The sequence below is a fragment of the Mustela nigripes genome, chromosome 17, assembly GCF_022355385.1.
Source record: "Mustela nigripes isolate SB6536 chromosome 17, MUSNIG.SB6536, whole genome shotgun sequence".
Classification (NCBI taxonomy): Eukaryota; Metazoa; Chordata; class Mammalia; order Carnivora; family Mustelidae; genus Mustela; species Mustela nigripes.
The window spans coordinates 59,293,087-59,313,213 of record NC_081573.1 but is presented as its reverse complement, the minus strand read 5'-3'; the positions used below and the strand labels follow the sequence as shown (position 1 = coordinate 59,313,213).

The 20,127-nt window shown below is 52.8% G+C and overlaps 1 protein-coding gene and 1 long non-coding RNA gene across 9 annotated transcripts in view; both read left to right on the top strand.

Annotated features, from left to right (window-relative positions):
* Nucleotides 1-7,199: 7,199 nt before the first annotated feature.
* Nucleotides 7,200-9,584, top strand: LOC132004820 (uncharacterized). Its single transcript, XR_009400654.1, has 3 exons — nt 7,200-7,976; nt 8,654-8,792; nt 8,984-9,584. It is a non-coding gene; the product is annotated as an uncharacterized LOC132004820 (long non-coding RNA).
* Nucleotides 9,585-10,721: 1,137 nt separating this feature from the next.
* Nucleotides 10,722-20,127, top strand: part of ANKRD11 (ankyrin repeat domain containing 11) — a 153,574-nt gene continuing 144,168 nt past the window's right edge. For 4 of the 8 annotated variants that reach the window (XM_059381369.1, XM_059381365.1, XM_059381362.1 and 1 more), the window contains exon 1: nt 10,723-11,043. The gene's annotated coding sequence lies outside the window, so the exon portion shown is untranslated. Of the gene's footprint in view, nt 11,044-20,127 lie in introns of all 8 variants that reach the window. The other 4 variants (XM_059381374.1, XM_059381371.1, XM_059381370.1 and 1 more) reach the window with 2 other exon arrangements.

Here is a 20,127-nt window from a genome sequence, read left to right as displayed (position 1 = left end):
CTTGGCAGTTTTGAAAAGTACAGTCTTTGTCTCTGTGACTGTGACCATTTAGCCACCTGGCACGGTTACACAGCAGTACAGCTGCCTTCTGGTTTCTCGGACTGCTCTTCCACATGTGGACTCCTGTGTAGTAGAATAGTCTGGGATCTTCTCGCAGCTGGAGCGGATTACCTGGCTTGTGGAGGGGTCCCCCAAGACTGGATGAAGGTAGCTTTTCCCACATTACTCCGGTTTAGTCACCCTGCCCGGCTGTGGTGCGATGCACGAGGAGGCCCGAGACATGGCCCTGCTGGAGGTTGGGGAGGAAGAGAGGCGCTAGGGACTGTGACACGAGCTAGGAGTTCAAGGGGGAGAAGGCATGTCTGGGTCTGAGGTCTAGGAGATGTCCTGGAGGAAGTGTTTTTGAAGAAGCCGTGAGATACCAGCGTGCAGGAAGCAGGGTGAGGCCATCCCAGACTGTGGGAAGCAGTGGCAGATCGGCCGTGATGCAGGATTGTCAGTAGACCTGTTGGAACACGTAGTCCTTGAAGAAAACAGTAGCAGATAACGCTGGGAAAACGGACAGGACTCCAGTTGTGTAAGATGGGGCTTGCTGAGAAGGAGGCATCCCGAGACCTGTCGCAGGAGGCGGTGTGTCTGAGTGTGAAGGTGGTGCACGGCCCGATGGCGGTCACAGTGGCTCCGGGAGAGGGCTTTGTCATGCTGCTGGGGCTCAGCTCCGGCGGTCACGACACCGGGAAGGACGGTGTCTCGGAGCTGCTGCTCCTGGAGGCAGGTGAATGCCGGGTCACCCTGTGTCTTCTCGTTTGTCCTTCAACACCCTCCCCGCCCCCTGCGTCTGGACAAATGATGAGGTTTGGAAGAGTTCCCCCCCACAGGCACTGTTGGAGAAAGGAGCAACAGCATTTTCCAGGGAAGAATGTAAAACAGCTACTTAGAGGTGGATGATGGCGTGCGCGACTTGTTGTAGAAATACAGCTGACGTTGAAATGAGTAGCAGAAGTGCCCCTCCCAGAAAGGTCCCTGTGGAGTGCGGTGTGGGGAGCAGAGCCTGGGGGGAAGGCCTGCCAGTGGGGGGCAGCCTCCTCAGCACGGCGGGGAGGCTCTGGCATCAGAGAGGGGTGGTGTGGTCCAAGACACTCCTCCGAGGATCCAGAGAGCTCTGAAATGGGGCGGGGGCTCTTCCAGTGGGCTCGGCAGGCCCCATGTGGACTCGGTGGTGGTGTTGGTGCAGACAAGCTGGAAGACGAGAGGGGAGTTGATTCAGAGCGGGTGCAGTGGGGCGGGCAAGTGACGGGCGGCCTGGGGACGGGACGGCAGAGGGGACGGAAGGCAGGCAGGAGGGGGTTTGGACATGGTCTCAGGCCTGCAGCGTGCCGCCAGGGACGCCCGCGACAAACCTACTGCTCCTGTTCTCCTGGGACAGGCTGACGGGTGGAGGCCAGGAGCCTGCCCCTCTCATGTCCAAGACAGTCTGGTCCAGACCACATACACTGCCGGCCAAGGGTCGCTGTCGTGGGCTCACAGAGGAGGGGCTGGGGATTTGGGGTTGGGAACCAGCCTGCTGGCGCGGTGTGGAAGGGAGGTGGGAGCTGTCTTGTTCCTTGCCAGGTACTTTGTTAGACTCTTCTGTTTTTAAGATTTTATTTTACTTGATTTTTAAAGGTTTTATTTGAGAGAAAGAGAGCAGGAGCAGGGGAGGGAGAGAGGGGATAGCGGTTTCCATGCTGAGCGTGGAGCAGGGTCCGGGGCTCCGTGCCAGGACACGGACATCATGACCTGAGCTGAAGTCAGGCGAAGTCGGTTAAGACTGAGCCTCTCAGGCACCCCGATTTTCTTTTCATTTTTTCAGTGATCTCTGCACGTGGTGTGCAGGGTTACAGCCCTGGACGTAACATGAATGGCCTTACAGCCCCGAGATCAGGAGTGCCGTGCTCTCCCCGGCCGAGCCGGCCAGGCGGCCCGCGCTTCGGTAGACTCTGGTTGGACTTGGGTCTTTTCGGGTTTTACCTGGACCAACGTGCGTATAAGTAGGTGCCGGGTCAGTGTTTCCTGTTAGGGAACTAACAAACGGGCTTATGGGGGCGCCTGGGTGGCTCAGTGGGTTAAGCCTCTGCCTCCGGCTCGGGTCATGATCCCAGGGTCCTGGGATCGAGTCCCGCATTGGGCTCACTGCTCGCGGGGAGCCTGCTTCCTCCTCTCTCTCTGCCTGCCCCTGCCCACGTGTGATCTCTGTCTGTCAAATAAACAAAATAAAATCTTAAAAAAAACCCACAAAAAAACAGGCTTATGGCCCGAGGAAAGGAAGAACGTCTGTGAGGAAATCCGGTCCGTGTGAGGAGCACGAGCTGTTTAAACCTGTGCAAGCGCAGTTCAGTGTGGGGGGGAAGTACCCGCGTCCCTCCAGGCCAAGGGCGCCACCGGTCCCCGTGTCGGCCGCGGGGTTTCTTCGGGACTCAGTGGTTCAGTGGCGGCCGCAGGGCGGGAGGGAGGGCGGGAGGCTGTGCGGGGCGCCCGGGCGGCCGCGGGGTGGGCCTCTCGGGGCGCTGCCTCGGGGCAAGGGCGGCCTGTGGGCGCGGGTGGTGGACGCTGCCGCTCCCCTTCTGACTCTCCACGGCCACTGCTCTGGCCTTTCCGCTGGCGGCCGGCCGCGGGGTCTCCGGCGGAGAGGGGTTCGTTCTGCCCCGCGGCCGGTTCTCTCTCCTCTTCCCTCCGCTCTGGTCTTTCTGTCTTTGCGTGTAGAAGCTACCCGGCCCTGCCGTGTTGATGTATCAATTCCTGGTGCCGCGACGCCCGTGTTGGGGGACTGTGCCCTCTCAGCCGGGGCGGGGCAGGGGGTGGAGGACAGCCGGAAGTCCCTGGTCCCCGCGGCTGCTGCCCCAGCTGGAGCCGGCTCCTTCTCGTTCTTGTTTATTTCTCCGGCGATACCTCGGCGAGCCGTGATTTCAGGTGCGTGGTGTAGCTGCGTGATTTTTTTTTTTTTTTTTAAAGATTTTATTTATTTATTTGACAGAGAGAAATCACAAGTAGACTGAGAGGCAGGCAGAGAGAGAGAGAGGGAAGCAGGCTCCCTGCTGAGCATAAAGCCCGATGCGGGACTCGATCCCAGGACCCTGAGATCATGACCTGAGCCGAAGGCAGCGGCTTAACCCACTGAGCCACCCAGGCGCCCTAGCTGCGTGATTTTAAGTTTTCATTCCTGTATGGGCCTGTGTCTCAGGTGTTACAGTCTAATCAAGCAATAAAAATTACTCCTTGCATTGTAAAGTGTAAGGGTCAAGTGTGTCCCAGATGTTAGTTACGTTAATGTGTTGTTGGCATTGTGTTGTCACTTGGGATCTCTCTTCTTGGCTCATGGAGCTTTCTTTCATCAAGACGTTCAGGCACAACAAAGGAAACGATCAGCAAAACAAAAGGGCAGCTTATGGAGAGGGAGAAAATCCTTGCAAACTGTATATTTGATGAGGGTTAGTATCCAAAAAATATTAAGAACTCATACAACTGAATAGCGAAAGAAAAAAGAGTCCCAAATAATGCAGTTTAGAAGTGGACGATAGAACCTGAGTAGACATTTCTCCAAAGAAGGTCTGTGAAAGGCCACAGATGCGTGAAAAGATGGTCAGCAGCGCTAGACAGCACATCTGTTAACACGGCCGTTAGGAAACACACAGGAGTTAACACACGTTGGCCCGGATGGGGGAACAGGGAACCTTGTGCCCTGCTGGTGGGAATGTTAACTGGTACAGCCATTACGGAAAACAGTATATGGAGGATCCTCAAAAAATAAAAATAGAATTACCGTATGATCCAGCAATTCCACTTCTAGGAATATATCCAAGGAAATGAAAATGCGAACTCGGCAAGATCTCTGTCTGCGCACCCCATGCACGGCAGCATTGTTCATGGTGGCTGAGAGGGGCAGACAGTGAGTGTCCCACTGGCAGGCGAGCAGATAAAGACGTGTGTGTATTGTATATGTACGGTGAGTCAGTATTCAGCCATAGAGCAAGTGAAGAGATCTTCCATTTGGGGCAGCGCGGAGGGACCTTGAACACACTGTGCTCTGTGAAGTAAGTCAGGCAGAGAAAGAAATACTGTATGATCTCACTTAAATGTGGAATCTAAAAACAACAAACTCCTAGAGAAAGAGATGAGACTTGGGGTTACCAGAGGCAAAAAGTAGAGGAGGGGAAGGCGGTCAAAGGCAGAAGCTTGAAGTTAGAAGATAACAAAGTTCTCGGGATGTGATGTGTACGCCGGTGACCAGAGCCAGCCTGTTGTGTGATCCGGGCGACGGTTGTTAAGAGTAAGTCCTAAGAGTTCTCATCACAAAGAGAAAAGAGTTTCTCTCTCTCTCTCTCTTTTATTTTTATTTTTTAAAAGATTTTTATTTATTTGAGTGAGAGAAAGGAAGAAGGCAAGAGAAAGCACAGAGAGGGAGAAGGCAGAGGGAGAAGCCGACTCCTCGCGGAGCAGAGAGCCTGATGGGGGACTCTGCCCCAGCACCCCAGGATCATGACCTGGGCTGAAGGCAGGCGCTTAACTGACTGAGGGCCCCCCCCCCCCCAGTACCCTGGGAGGCATTTTTTTCTTTCAGGTCACATTTGTGTTATTCAGAAGGCAGAGCCGCCTGGTAATGCGTGTTCTTCTGTTGCCACTACTCTGCCCGGAGGTCATTACCTGACACGTAGAAGTCAGAAGGACTTTGGGAGCCGGGGGGTGCATTGTCCATACAGTCGTTAAAGGTGGGATGTTTGGGCCATTTCGCGTGAGGGCGCATGTGTGTCTGTGCAGGACGGCTCAGTTCATGAGGTTTCGTTTTCTGTACTACCTCATTGCAGAAAACTGGGAATGCTCAAGGTTTCCTTTTGTTGAGGTGTGGCTCTTTGATGTGAGGTTATGGGAGTCAGGGTGTTCATCAGGCACGGAGGCTTGTTTATGAGAAGTCCTGCTGTGAAATTGCCTAGGAAGGAGCGGCCTGTCGCTGTTGATGGTGCCGGGCATGTGCTGAGAACCGTTCTCCGCCAGCCCCGGGCTGTGAGGAGAGAGTGTAGGCCTGAGGTGGAGACTCCAGCACGAGTGCAGGGACACGGGGACACCGCTTGTGTGAGAAGGACCTCCCGGCTGCTCCTTGGGCACGGTCCTTGAGGCCCGAGAGCTGACTTGGTGAGCCCAGGGAGAAGGATCTCAGGTGGGGCCGGAACGTCAGGTTGGTGAATGGTCTAGGGGTCTGCCTTCTCTACCAGCGTGTTTGGAAGAGGTCGTCTTATTTTTTTATATAGATTTGAGAGATTTCAAAAGAAAAATACACCCCAGCATTTTGGCTTTACTCATGTTCGACTTTCTGTCTGTCCCCGTGGGGGCGGTGGTTCGCAGGTGCGCTCCTGTCTGTTGGACCCTGGCTCTCGACGCCCAGCTTGAGTCATGGGGTGTTTCTTGGCCGGTGCCTGTCTGCCCCGAGGGCTGCAGTGTGTGCTGCTGCCCTCAGTCCAAGTCCAGGCTGGCTGAGCAGGTCACGGAGCTGCACCCACTGGTCCTTCGTGTCCTGGCAAAGACTAGTTAGGAACTGTTCCTGAGAAAGTAAAACTTGGAGTGCCTGGGCGGCTCCACCAGTTGAGCGTTCGTCTCCTGGTTTTGGCTCTGGTCACGATGTAATGGGTCGTGATCGAGTCCCCTGCCAGGCTCTGCTCAGCCAGGAGTCTGCTTGGAGAGTTCCTCCCTCTGCCCCTCCCCACTCTTTCAAGTAAATAAATCTTTTTTTTTTTTTTAAAGATTATATTTATTTATTTGACAGACAGACATCACAAGCAGGCAGAGCAGAGGGAGAAGCAGGCTCCCCGCCAAGCAGAGAGCCCGATGTGGGACTCGATTCCAGGACCCTGAGATCATGACCTGAGCCGAAGGCAGCGGCTTAACCCACTGAGCCACCCAGGCGCCCTCAAGTAAATAAATCTTAAAAGAAAAAAAAAAAAAGCAAAACTCCAAATCAACTTAATAAACACTTCCCACATTAAATCTGTAAAAAATTTTTGCTTTTCTTTGGAAGCCATGATGAACCGGATGCAGAAGAACACATACTAAGAAGCAAATGTGGGGTCCGATTTTTAACATTTAAAATGCATCCATTGTATTTAATAATTCTGAAACTATTCCAGCGTGTGTCCTTTTCCATGAAGCACAGTCAGTCACTTCCAGAGGTGTACAGTCGCCAGTGCTCTGCAAACTTGAAGAAAGAAAGAAAACATGCACACTGCTGGTTACGGTCTGTTAAGGAAGAAGGGTAACAGCCCTGACATCAGTGTTCTGGGTTCTTATTATCAAGATTTTGATACTTCTTCCTCATAGTTAAGCACTTGATAACAGGTGAGTCAGTTTAATGAAAGAGGTATCTTTATTTTTATTTTCTTTTAAAAATTTATTTATTTATTTATTAGAGAGAGAGATCACAAGCAGGCAGAGAGGCAGGGAGAGAGGAGGAAGCAGACTCCCCGCGGAGCAGAGAGCCTGATGCAGGGCTCGATCCCAGGACCCTGGGATCATGACCTGAGCCGAAGGCAGAGGCTCGACCCACTGAGTCCCCAGGTGCCCAGGAAGAGGTATCTTTAGATGCGGTAGGAATACACTAGTTAAGAGAAGGGTGATCCTCATTTTTTGTTTTGTTTTGTTTTGTTTTAAGACTATTTGAGAGGGAGCACAAGCAAGGGGAGGCGCAGAGAGAGCAAGATAAGCAGACTCTGTGCTGAGCAGGGAGCCTGGCATGGGGCTGCATCCCAGGACCCCGGGATCGGGACCTGAACCTGGAAAGCTTCACTGACTGAACCATCCAGGTGCCCAGGGGTGGCCCTCATTTTAATACTGTAATTCTTAGTCAGGTTTTTAGGGGCTGTTTTGGAACGTTCCTACATCCTGGTGTTGATTTTTGCCTCTGGAAGCCCCCGTCTTGTGCCACGGTAGCGCACTCCCGTGAGCTCTTCCTGAGCGCGAGGGTGTACCGTGAGGCAGTAGTCACCATTCGTTTGCATGGAGAAAATTTTGAGCGTTCCCAGACTCAAAAAACCTCTGTAGGCTTTTCTGGTATCTCAGGATGCCTCTTGCTGTGCAGTTCGGGGCTGTGGAGACGCGCTGGGGTTCCGAGTGTAGTTCCTGGGGACGGAGCTGGCTGGGCGCCCTCCTCTCGGGGTGCTGCCTCTGTCCTGGCTTGCTGCAGAGCCAGTGCCGAATTCTCTTTTTGCTTTTTCTGCTCTCTTCTGTGAAAATGAAAATCCTCTTTGGATTTCTTTTGGTCAGTGAAAACTGGAACCGACGGAAGTGTTCGGTCACAGCTCAGTTCGGTAACAGTTCGCTAACGGCTGCGCCTGTCCCTTTCGCCGGCGCTCTCCGGGTACTTTGCTGCAGTGGGGGTTCTGACCTGGATCTATGTGTTCATAAACTTTTCTCATCTCTTTTTGTATTTTTTTACTGTGGTAAAATACAAATAACATAAAATTTACCTTTTTAACTGTTTTTCGGTGTCGGATTCTCTGGCATTGAGTACGTCCACGTTGTTGCGTAACCATCACCCCGTAGATGTCCAGAGCTATCTTACCGCTTCACATGGAAGCCCTGGTCCCATTGCCCCTTCCCCCGGCTCTCGGTAACCACCTTCCTCCCGTGTGTGAACGTGATGACTCAGGCACTTGATGTCAGTGGGATCCTTGGTGTGCATTTGTGGCCGGCTGATTTCACCCGGGATCGTGTTGTCAAGGTTCACCCGTGCTGTAGCAGAGCTTAGCAGAGCTTCCTTCCTTTATTAAGGCTGACGCGTATTCCGCTGTAGGTATGGACCAGTGTTGTGCATTTGTTGAGGAGCGCTTGGGTCTCCATGTCAGCCGTGGTGGAGAGTGCTGCTGTAGACTCGGGCGTCTGAGCACCCGTGCGGACTCCTGCTGCCGGTTCCCTCGGGGACAGACCCCGACGTGGGATTGCTGCTTCATATGGTAATTCTGTGTTTAACTTTTTGAGGAACTGCCAAAGTGTTTTCCACAGCAGCTGCACCAGTAACACATTTTTTTAAAGGAGCATTCGTTTGTGACTTTTTATTATAAAATGCACAAAAGTAGACAGATTGGTAAAATGAACATTCTGTTTGTATCATTTAGATTTAACAATTATCATTTTGCTATATTTGCTTTATTATTTTGAAGTCTAAAAAATTTTTTTAAAAAAGATTTTATTTATTTATTTGAGAGAGAGAGAGAGAGTGAGCATGAGCGAGGAGAAGGTCAGAGAGAGAAGCAGACTCCCCGTGGAGCCGGGAGCCCAATGCGGGACTCGATCCCGGGACTCCCGGATCATGACCTGAGCCGAAGGCAGTCGTCCAACCCACTGAGCCACCCAGGCGTCCCTTGTTGAAGTATTTTTTAAAAGATTTTAAAATTTATTAGAGAACAAGAGACACACCACTGTGGGGGGGGGGGAGGGCAGAGGGAGAAGCAGGCTCCTTGCTGAGCAGGAAGCCCGACACCAGACTCAGTCCCAAGATCCTGGGATCATCACCTGAGCCGAAGGCAGAGGCTTAGTGGACTGAGCCACCCAGGCGTCCCTTTGAAATAGTTTTTAAAAGTATTTATTTATTTAATTTTTTAATATTTAAAGATTTTTATTTATTTGACAGAGAGATCACAAGCAGGAAGAGACGCAGAGAGAGAGGAAGGGAAGCAGGCTCCCTGCTGAGCAGAGAGCCCGATGCGGGGCGTCCCAGGGCCCTGCGATCGTGACCGAAGGCAGAGGCGTTAACCGACTGAGACTCCCAGGTGCCCCCCTTTGAAATATTTTAAAGCAAATTGCAGATTTGCAAAAACTTCATGTAGGCCGCGTTCTTATACAGTCACGTGACCTTTGTCACAGTTAACAGAATAAATAATAATTTTCTTTCATCTAATACCTAGTTTATGGAATACTTTTATTTATTTATTTATTTATTTGAGATTTTATTATTTGACAGAGACCCAGCGAGAGAAAGAGAGAGAGAGAAAACACACAGGCAGAGCGAGTGGGAGAGGGAGAAGCAGGCTTCCTGCCGAGCAAGGAGCCGGATGCTCGATCCCAGGACCCTGGGGATCATGACCTGAGCCAAAGGCAGACAGATGCATAAGGACTGAGCCGCACAGGCGCTCCTGGATTACTTTTATTAATTGGTTCTGTAAGCACCTGTTCAGTCAACTTGAGCAGCAAGTCCGTGTTTTCTCCCCTGCCCCCAACTTTTTAGCACGAGACATTTCAGAAACCCGGAGAAGCATGACAACCTGTGAACGGCCGTTTGCCATGTTTGCTTTGCCTGCCCCTGCGTCATGTGGTTGGACACTTGAAAGTGCGATGTCAGCCCCATGACACAGCACCCTCGCGGACCTGTTGGTACAGGGGCCGCCCCCTGCACGCCGCAGCACCGCAGCATGCCCAAGCAGGCATTTGATCCCACACAGTCCACTAGGTCCCTGATCCTTGTTCCTGCGTGTGTGCTGGTCATTCCCGTGCTCGCCTTCAGTGTCCGTGACGCTCCTTGCTTGGCTTTTCTTCGTGAGTCCAGACAAGTCATCTGCAGACCAGAGGGCATGCTGGAGTTCTCTGGGTTTTTCCTGCTTCTGTCGTTTTATTTCTTGTCCTGTGTTCCTCGTAAACAGAAGTTTGGTTGAAACATTTTACCTACATGGGTAAAATTTTTGGTTCAGAGTAGTCATATAGTGACAAAGGATAACCCTATAGATTACTTCCCGGTTGCAGAGGGCCATGTGTTTCTTTGTGTCTGCCTTTTTTTTAAAAAAAAAAAACACGTGTTTCTTTGTAAGTGGGAAGACCTGGTGGTGGGTGCCTCATTGACCAGGCGACCTGACTCAGGATCACGGATGCTGATTGATGGCATCATATAGGAGATATTCTTACCAAATGTTGAACCTGAGTCTGTATTAATGACCATATGCAATGAGAAAACCTTGCTTGGATCCTGGTTTGGAGGGAAGGAACAAAATGACTTTTTTTTTTTTTTTTTTTTAAGATTTTATTTATTTGTTTGACTGACAGAGATCACAAGTAGACAGAGAGGCAGGCAGAGAGAGAGGGGGAAGCAGGCTCCCTGTTGAGCCGAGTGCCTGATGATGAGCTTGATCCCAGGACCCTGAGATCATGACCTGGGCCGAAGGCAGCGGCTTAACCCACTGAGCCACCCAGGTGCCCTGAACAAAATGACTTTAAAAAAAAATGTTTTGGGTTATATGTCATTTATGTCTCAGTGAGAAAATGGGGGTACTTGTACATTTAAACATGAACTAGATAGGAGATGATACCAGTGATCGTTGATTTGCTTCTGTAGGAGGATTCTGTGGTTTTGTGGGAGAGAACTTGGCTCCACTGGGAAGTAGGTGGAAGACGAGAGGGGGTGTGAGCCCTTGAGTCTGTGTCGGCGTGCCCTGTGCCAGCCCCCACCTTCGCTCTGGGTCACCTGCTCGTGTCAGCACTGGGGGAGAAACACTGGGCAGGTGATGGCTTCTGTGCTTCGCGTCACGTCCGCTCGCTCAGATGTGTCGCGCGCTGCCCCAGTGTCCTTCTAGTGAGAGATGAGACCTCGCCGGACTAAAGGACTTTTTTCTCACTTTGTTTCTTAAGCTACTTATTTTTGTTACTACATGCTCATGAAGTGGATTTCCACCTGTTTCTCCTGTTTCACCCTTAACTAGCTCCAAGTTCAGTGAGCTCCGTGCATTACGCTTCGCCGGCCGGACCTTGTCGGCTAGTCTGTGCACACATGGGAGATGGGTCTACCGAGAGAGCTGACGTCGGGACCGTGTCTGCTCTGCACCCCAGATCTTCTCGCGTCCCCAGGGTGCCGTATTCCTCGGAAAGGACCGAAAGGACGTGTTGTGGAGAGGAGGGAGGAGACGGTGTACTCGGATGTCTGCTTCCCAGTGAGACCGCAAACGCTGGACGCGGCTCCAGATGAGGCGTTGAGGACACTGACAGATGTGTATGTTAGGGGACTCAGGTCTGGCCCCCTTTGATTATACAGAGTATGTAAGTAACTTGAATTCTAAAGATCTTAAGTGGGTAGAGGTTGGCTCGAATTTTCAGGACAAATAGAAAACAGAAGTCTCTGTCCTTTGAGCTGTTAAGACTACATGGTGATAAATGGATTGATTCTGTTGTGAGAACTAAAATTGTACATTTTCTTATCTTTGCAGTTTAATTTTGTTTTGTTTTTATCTTTATGTTTGCTTTTCCCCTTGAAAATAGTGATTTTCTTTGTGTTGGCTGACATGGGGGAGTTTTGGCTCCAGGTCCTCAACCTTCCAGTACTGCCCTGGAGGCAGCTGCTTCCGCACGCCTTGAGTGTCCTTGCACGGTGGCCTTGTGAGTGTGGATAAGGGGGTTTGCGCAGGGGGTGCCGGTGTGCTCTCGCAGGCCTAACTCTGGGGGTCTGTTGTCTGAATGCACACAGAGCAGCTTCGTGTTGTTGGTCATGGGGGCATGAATGTGCCACAGCTTCCTTCACGTGCCGGTGCTGGTGGCGGGTCCCGTTTGCAGTGTCACCGGGACCGGATGATGTCCTCGTGGATGTGCACAGGTACTGTCCTAGGTGCTGGCACAGGGTCATCGGTCATTACACTCGTGAATTGGCCAGATCGCTTTCAGTTGAGGTTGTGCTGGTCACGCTCACCAGTGATGTCTGCGTGCTTCCAGTCTGTGTTCAGAGACCATTTACCGCTCCGTGTTCTGGGTTTCAAAATGACCTTGGCTCACAGGCAGTAAAATGCTGACCTTTGAGAGAATTGTCACACTGGCCATCCTTTCTGTGTGGGTTGAAAGGGTTCATTCATGAGGGACTGGTGTTTGGTGGGTATTACGGAGATTTCTCTATTTCTGTCTAGGAAAGGCTGAAAAGATTAATGGTTGAACAGTTAGTGTTATTAAAATTTGTCATGGGGGCGCCTGGAGGGCTTAGTCGTTGGGCATCTGCCTTCGGCTCAGGTCATGATCCTGGGATCCTGGGACCAAGCCCCACATTGGGCTCTGCTCAGCGGGAAGCCTGCTTCCCCCTCGCCCACTCCTGCTGCCTGTGTTGCCTCTCTCACTGTGTCTCTGTCTGTCAAATAAATAAAATCTTTAAAAAACAATAAAATTTGTCACGATTGTAGTTTCTCCATGCACAGTGGGCTTTGCATGTCCAAATAGGATGGGGGACGCCCTTGTGGACCCCACGGAGCGTGGAACGGTGTGCGCGCCGGGAGGGCAGCCACCTGCAAAGCCCGCGAGCAGCGGGTGGTTCTCCGCGGGGGTTCGTTTGTGGGTACAGAGGAAGCGGGCGGCATCTCTTCCACTGTCTTCTCTGAAGTTGGAGGAGTTTCCGGAAGCGCAAGTGGACTTGGGAAGGGTCCCCGAGTCAAGGAAGGGGTGGCGGAGGGCCTTGTGTTTGGGGAATGGAGGGGCTGATGGTGACTCTGGTCCCCTCTTCTGCCTGTGCGTGGTGCGGCCAGGGTCTTAGTGGCAAGGGCAGGAACAGGGCACTAGAGCCTCTTTCTGGAAGAACCAGTTACCCACTGTCGGGCGTGAGAACAGGGACAAGAGTCTCTGGGCAGCCGGGCCCTTGCAGCTGGGCGTCTGTGGCTGCTGTTGGGAGAGCCACGCCCTGCTGAGTCAGGATGGGCCGGCTTGCCTGGTCTGGTCAGAGGCAGGTGTGGGCCCTCAAGGTCCAGACACCGCTCTGGGTTTGGCCAGGTTTGGTCTGTATTCTTCATGCTGACATGTAAATAGTCATTTCATCATTGCAAAGCAGGTCACTTTACTGTTCTGTAAACAAGCTAAGAAGTGAGAGTAACGTGAGATACTGAGTTCGGATTCTACCTAGTGGGTGTTTGTGGCTGGGTTGTTGAAGGTTGCGACAAGCAAGAGTTAGCGCTAGGGATGTTGAAGAAAAAGTTTTGAATTTTTTTTTTTTTTAAAGATTTTATTTATTTATTTGACAGGCAGAGATCACAAGTAGCAGAGAAGCAGGCAGAGAGAGAGGGGGAAGCAGGCTCCCCGCTGAGCAGAGAGCCCGATGCGGGGCTCGATCCCAGGACCCTGAGAACATGACCTGAGCCGAAGGCAGCGGCTTAACCCACTGAGCCACCCAGGCGCCCAAGATTTTATTTTTTTAAAAAGAATTTTTGAGAGGGAGAGTGTGAGCACGCAGGTGTGGGGGAGACAGAGACAGAGGATTTCTAGCAGACTCTGCGCTCAGTGTGGGGTTCGATGTCATGACCCCATATCATGACCTGAGCAGAAACCGAGAGTTGGATGCTTAACACACTGAGCCACCCAGGCACTCCTTGATTGGATTTTTTGACAGAGGATAGGTCGACAGGACCTGAGTTGGGTTTGTGATTATGGTTTGCTGTGACAAGGCTTTGGCTAAAATTGTTTTTTTCTCAGAATTTGTGTATTCTGTCTTGTCTTCGATTCCCTCAGCGGTCTAACCCTAACCCTTCCCTCTTTTCAGACTTCAGAGGGCATTTTTCTTGCTTGATGTAGATACTAGACCCAAGATCAGAGCTTTGATTTGGTTGTAATTGCTCTTGTGATAGCTTTTGCCTGTTCCCTGATTTTAAAGTGGAGGACCTGACACACGTTATTGATAGTAATTTTAGTATTCATAAAATAGCTTTCAGACTTCTGGTGTGAATGATATAAAATTATTTTAGAATAGAAGGAAGAATGATTGTTTGTGGGGATGGTGATTAATTAGCATTATTGTCAGTGTCCGGTCTAACTAGTTCTTTATCAAAATGCTTTTCCTGACTGTAAGATTTCATTGTGATGGAGAATGATTTTATGTAAAGCTGCTTGCTTTATAGTTTCTCTCTGGTTGCTATGGAAACACTCCAGTGTGGTAGCCGGCGCTAATCAAGTGCTGGGTTTGCCTTTCTCCTCCCCAGCTACAGCCCTCTGAGGCTCCCCAGCACTCCCCAGCCCTCCCCAGTGTGCCCAGCTCTTTGCAGGCGCAGCGGGGCTTGGAGGGGAGGCTCACATTGTCTTCTTAGCTCCTCCTGTCATGTCACAGAAGTATCAGGAACTGGACGATTAGAATGGTGTGATTTTCTTTCCTTGAGATTAATGGTGGGGGCTTTTATTCTTTGGCCGAGTGGTCATGGGTTTTCTTCATACCCGTGCTTGTCTGTAAAGCCCCTCCGGCTCTTGCAGACCCCTTGAACCTCTCTGCTTGTCCTGTAAGGTCCTCTTCCAGGAGCAGTCGGGCGGCCTTGTGGAAAATCACGGCTTAAGTGAGACCTGCTTAAGTTTGTCGTGCGTTGTGACCGTCCCCGCTGCCAGCCCCTCGTTGAGGTCCTCCTCTCCCTGCAGACGCAGGGCCCGAACCCAGGCCAGGGAGGCCCCGCGCGCTGCTGATGGAGGAGGACGGCACGGGCCGCGGAACGAACCCGGTCCCTTCCTGCTGGACCGGAAGCGCCTTTGGATTTGAAGGTTTAAGTTAGATTTTTTTTTTTTTAAGATTTTATTTGTTTATTTCACAGACAGAGATCACAAGCAGGCAGAGAGGCAGGCAGAGAGAGAGGAGGAAGCAGGCTCCCCGCTGAGCAGAGAGCCCGATGCGGGGCTCGATCCCAGGACCCTGAGATCATGACCTGAGCCGAAGGCAGTGGCTTAACCCACTGAGCCACCCAGGTGCCCCTTAAGTTAGATTTTAAATTAGACTCTTGTGAACCGTATGTTCACAGGGCTGGTCACACCCCTGGTGGGATGCCTCATGAATTACGTCAGTAATTTTGGTCTGTTACGCCTTGTTCGTGGGTTAGGCTTGGTGGCAGACTTTGGCCTGGAGGGCAGCGCCCCGTGGAATTCTGGAGAAAATCTTGCCGTGCAGCGGTTGCTGGGAGCCGCAAGGTCCGTTACCTTGGTTGGCGTGATCTGAGTCCCGGGTTGGAAAGAACACTGAGTTCCGAAGTGCTTCTTTTGAACCTCGTGTCTGGGGGGCCTGCGCCCTGTTACTGTCTGTGTGTGGAGGCAGGTGGTGTGGGTCACGCGCGTGGGCTGTGTGTGTGCTGCTGCACAACACATGGCTACGGATGGGGGCGCTTCAAACCCCACCCTGTCCGCTGCCTCACGGCCTGTGTGGGTGAGGAGTCTGGGGTGCCTTCGCTGGGTCCTCTGCTCCTGGGGTCACTTGGTCATGGTGCTGGTGTTGCGTGGAGGCTGGAGTGGGGCGTGCTCTGCCTCCAGGCTCTCCCGGCTTGCTGGAAGAATCTACTTCCTGGGGAAGTCCCCGTTCTGTGCTGTCACCTGGATGTCACCTGGAGACCGCTCTCGGTCCCTAGAGGCCCCTGAAGCCCTCTCTGAAGCCCGCGGTGAGTCTTGTGCTCCTGTCTGCTAAGACGGAGTCCCCCAAGGCAGGATGTCGCCACGGGGGGCCCGCACACTAGCCCTGCTGTGCGTGCAGCCTAGTCGCGGTCACATCCTGTGGGTCAGAAGCAAGTGCAGGTCCCAGCTAGTCCACTCCGGTGAAGCAGGCTGCGGGGAGGAAGGGTGCGCAGAGGTGCGGCCCCTGGGATCGCCCCACAGTCTGTCTGCCGTGTGGGCTGTCACTGGAATGCGGGCTTAGAACGGTCAGTCCCGGTGCCGGTCCTGGGCGGGCGCCCCTTTCCCCGCGCTCTCAGGGCAGTGTCCGTGCCGTTCACCGCGCTGTCGGGCCCCTGTGTGGGCGAGAGCGGAAGCGAGGCTGAGGACCCCGGCTTGGGTGGTGGGGAACGCTTGCCCTGCGGCCTCCTGGTGTTTCCCTCTGCCTCCTGGTCTCACCTGTCCGGTGGGCGCTCAGGTGGGGACGGTGACACAGAGGGCGTGGTCAGTGAGCCGGGGAGGCGGGGCTTGTGGAAGGCCGGTTGGAGCCAGGCGGGCTGCTTCCCCCGTCCCCACGCGGCCGGTCCCCACGCGGCCGGTCCCCACGCGGCCGGTCCCCACGCGGCCGACTGGCTGTGCTTGGGAGTGCGTGCGGGGCTCTCGCTCTGCACGGATGACCTGCTCCTCCGGCCTGGGCTCTGCGGAGTGGGTGGGACCTTTGGTGGGGGGTGTCGTCTGCGGCCTTTTGCACACCACTGGCCGCTGGTCGCTCTCACTCTTACAGGTTTTCCCGTGTGTGCGCTTAGGTCTGTCCCATGGTCCTCCCCTCCTCCTGGCCCTGCTTCTTTCCCTTTTGTAACTGCAGCTGCCCTGACTTGTCCCCGACACTTCCACACAGTTACCAAAGCGAGTTTGAAAAACAAAGATCTGCTTCTCTTCTGTTGCTCTCTTGCTCGGAGAGAGAACGCCAGTCTCCCAGGTTTTAAACGGTGCGGTTTCTGCCTGGAACCCCCTTCTGCCCGCGTCTCCCTGGCGACGCGCCCTCGCCCTCAGGCCTCGGCTTCCCAGCCGGCCTCCACCTCCTGGCATAGCTTCTTTGTTGTGTGTGACTTGTGCCCCCATTCGCTGACATTCTCTTTGTCCTGGGGTGCCCTCTGCTCCCCCGTCTGGTGACCGTGTGCGGCTCTGTGCTACAGCTGTCCTTGGGTGTCTTCCCGCGGAATGAGGCAGACCAGGGCTGGCCACACCCCTGCGGGACGCCTCCTGAGAGTGTCGCTGCAGCAGCGGCGAGGAAAGGAGTCTGTTTGTGACCCCTGGGTCTCTGGCCGTCTCAACTCCCCTCGCTTTCCATTTACTTGGAGTGTTAGTAAGTCTGCCTGCGTCTGCCTCCCGGGTCTGCTGTGTGCATCGGAGATTCTGTCCTGCAGCAGCTGTCCAGATGTCCCAGATGTTGCACCGACTCCAGAGATGCTGGTATCCTCTCCCGTTCTTGTGCAAAAATAAAAGTGTAGGTGGTGCCTGTGTTTGGAACGGAGAGCCTGAAGCCCACAGCCTCGCTTGCCTCCTGGCGTCTCCTGTGCCCGTTGCTCTGCACCTCGGGATGGTTTGCGCGGCAGGTCTGGCCGTCGCGGCTGCAGCTGCTTCAGGCCCAGGGGGAGGACGGTCAAGGTCCTCTCAGATTCAGGACCCTGAAATGGTGCCGTTTGATGTTTCTGTCCCCGATCTTGATGCACTCCTGCTCCACTGGGGTCCCCTTTACAAGAAGTCACATGGCTGTCGGAGCTGGAGGAGGCCTTCTGCAGGGCCCTGGGGCCCCTCCTGGACAGTGGTTTGTGTGGCGGCTGACTTAGTGACGGATGGTGCCCGCTCACTACATGAGTGTGATTACAGGGACCCCTTGGCAGGAAGTGAAGACAGTTTTTAAAAAATCAGGATAGGGACTCCTGGGTGGCTTAGTCGGATGAGTGACTTGAGCTTAGGCCATGACCTTGGGGTGCTGGGATCGAGCTCTGGGGCCTCATCTGTCCTGAACCTTTTGACCGCACAGCTCCCGGCTCTGATGGAGAACGCCCTGCTATGGGGCACCTCAGGGCTGCCCGGCCGTGGCAGGCTCTTCCTACTGTCTTGCGGAGCCGAACTCAACGGTTTTCCGTGACCTGCTTTAATCCCCTGCTGCTCTTGTGTGTCCCTGGGCACAAGGTCACGGTGCAGGGGTTCAGGTGCACGACCGTGGCAGGGTTGTGTTCAGCTGCTCTGAGGCTGTGAGGAAACTGTCAGAGTTTCCAGATAGTATCTTGGGGGTGAGTAGCTTGAATACAGAAGGAAAGGAGGTGGTTCCTCTGCTTTCCTGAGATTTCTCCGGTCGGGATATTGCCTTTTCCTTCTCAGTTCTTCCGAGTGCCCGTCCGCCCACGGCGTTTGGTCTGGGCGCGCCACCTCCGTGGCTGTGTGCCCTCGGGCTGGCCCCTCCGGCCCGCGCCTCAGACTCAGCACCACCGACCTTGGCTTCGATCAGTCTTCCCTCTTCTCACTTTGCTGTATGCGCAGCGGGGCACCTGCCACCTGACCCCTTTCCTGTAGGGCAGGGGTTGCAGGCAGGCTTATAAGCTCTAACCCACGGCTGTGGGCGGATTCCTTACGGTCTTCTTTCCTTTTTTCTTCTCTTCTTTTCTAAAAGACTTTATTTATTCATTTACAGACAGAGATCACAAGCAGGCAGAGAGGCAGGCAGAGAGAGAGGAGGAAGCAGGCTCCCCGCTGAGCAGAGACCCTGATGCGGGGCTTGATCCCAGGACCCTGAGATCACGACCCGAACTGAAGGCAGCGTCCCAACCCACGGAGCCACCCAGGCGCCCCTGCTCTTTTTTTTTTTGAACTAGCTTTATTCAAATGTTGTCATACATTTGAACCACTTACTAAAGTGTAAACTTGGTAGACTTTGGCATATGTATACACCACAGTGAAGATGATGAGCAATATATGTCACCCTAGAAAGTTTCCTGGGACCTCTGCAGGATTCCTCCCTCCCAGCCTGCCTTACCTCACCTCCAGTCTATTTCCTGTAACTGTACAATGCCGTGTACTTTCTAGAATTTCTTTATAAGATTTATAACGTTTCTAGAATATTTTAGAATTCATATAAATGTGGGCGCCTGGATGGCTTAGTCGATTGGGCCTCTGCCTTCGGCTCAGGTCATGGTCCCAGGGTCCTGGAATCCAGCCCCACATCGGGCTCTCTGCTCGGCAGGGAGCCTGCTTCCCCCTCTGCCTGCCACTCCCCCTGCTTGGGCTCCCTGTCTCTCACGCACGCGCTCCCTCTCTGACAAATAAATAAAACAAACTCTATAAACAAATAAGTTGTGGGGCGCGTGGGTGGCTAAGTGAGTTGAGACTCTGCCTTTCGCTCAGGTTGTGATCTCAGGGTCCTGGGATCGAGTCCCACATTGGCCTCTCTGCCTGCTTGTGATCTCTGTCTGTCAAATAAATAAAATCTTTAAAAAAATGAAAAATCAGTTGTGCATATGTGGGTGGGTCTGTTTCTGGACAGTCTCTTATGCCCCATTGATCTCTGTGTGTCCTTGCTCCTGGCACACTGTGACATGATTGTAGCTTTGGAAGAAGCCTTGAAGTCTGGGGGTATCAGTCCTTTAGGCTTGTTTTTTCTGTATTCAAAGTCGTTTTGGTTATTTTAGGTCTTCCAGATTTCCGTATGAATATTAGAACCTGTGTGTCAAAATGCACAAAAAAGCCTGCTGGGATTTTTCTTGTTTTAATTAAAGTATAGTTGACACATAGAGTTACATTAGTGTCCCGTGCACAGCCTAGTGGACACACTGTGCCAGGTAAGCCTGCGGGGAACATGCATCAGGGTAGCAGTGACTGAGCTGTAGGGAGCAGCCCTGTGGGATGGTTGAGTCCCTGCCCAGGAGCATAGCGTGTCTTCCCATGATTGTGGGTGCACTGGGTCTCTCTGAACAGTGCTTCAGTTTTCAGTGTTGGGGTCTTGCCTGTCTTTTGTGACAGCACGGGCCTTGAACTCACAACCCTGAGTTGAGACCTGAGCTGAGATGGAGTCAGATGTTCAACTGACGGAGGCACCCAGGCGCCCCTTGTCACCTTTGTCCCCAAAGCATTTCATATTATGATGCTGTTATAAATGGTATTTAAACTTTCTGATTATTTTTGTACTATTTTGTACTAGTATAGGTGTCCATTAAAAAAGATTTATTGGGGGGCGCCTGGGTGGCTCAGTGGGTTAAGCCGCTGCCTTCGGCTCAGGTCGTGATCTCAGGGTCCTGGGATCGAGTCCTGCATCGGACTCTCTGCTCAGCAGGGAGCCTGCTTCCCCCTCTCTGCCTGCCTCTCTGCCTACTTGTGATCTCTGTCAAATAAATAAAATCTTAAAAAAAAAAAAAAAGATTTATTGGGGCACCTGGGTGGCTCAGTTGTTAAGCGTCTGCCTTTGGCTCAGGTCATGATCCCAGGGTCCTTGGATCGAGCCCCGTGTCAGGCTCCTTGCTCGGCGGGGAACCTGCTTCTCCTTTCTACTCCCCCTGCTTGTGTTCCCTCTCTCGCTCTCTGTCAGATAAATAAAATCTTTAAAAAAAAAAAAAAGGAGATTTATTTATTTTAAAAAGAGGGAGAGTGTGTCTGAGTCCATGAGTATGGGGAGGGGAAGAGGGAGAGGGAGAATCTGCAGCAGGTTCCCTGCTGAGTCCAGAGCCTGTCCTGAGATCAGGACCTGAGCTGCAATCAGGAGTCCCATGCTCT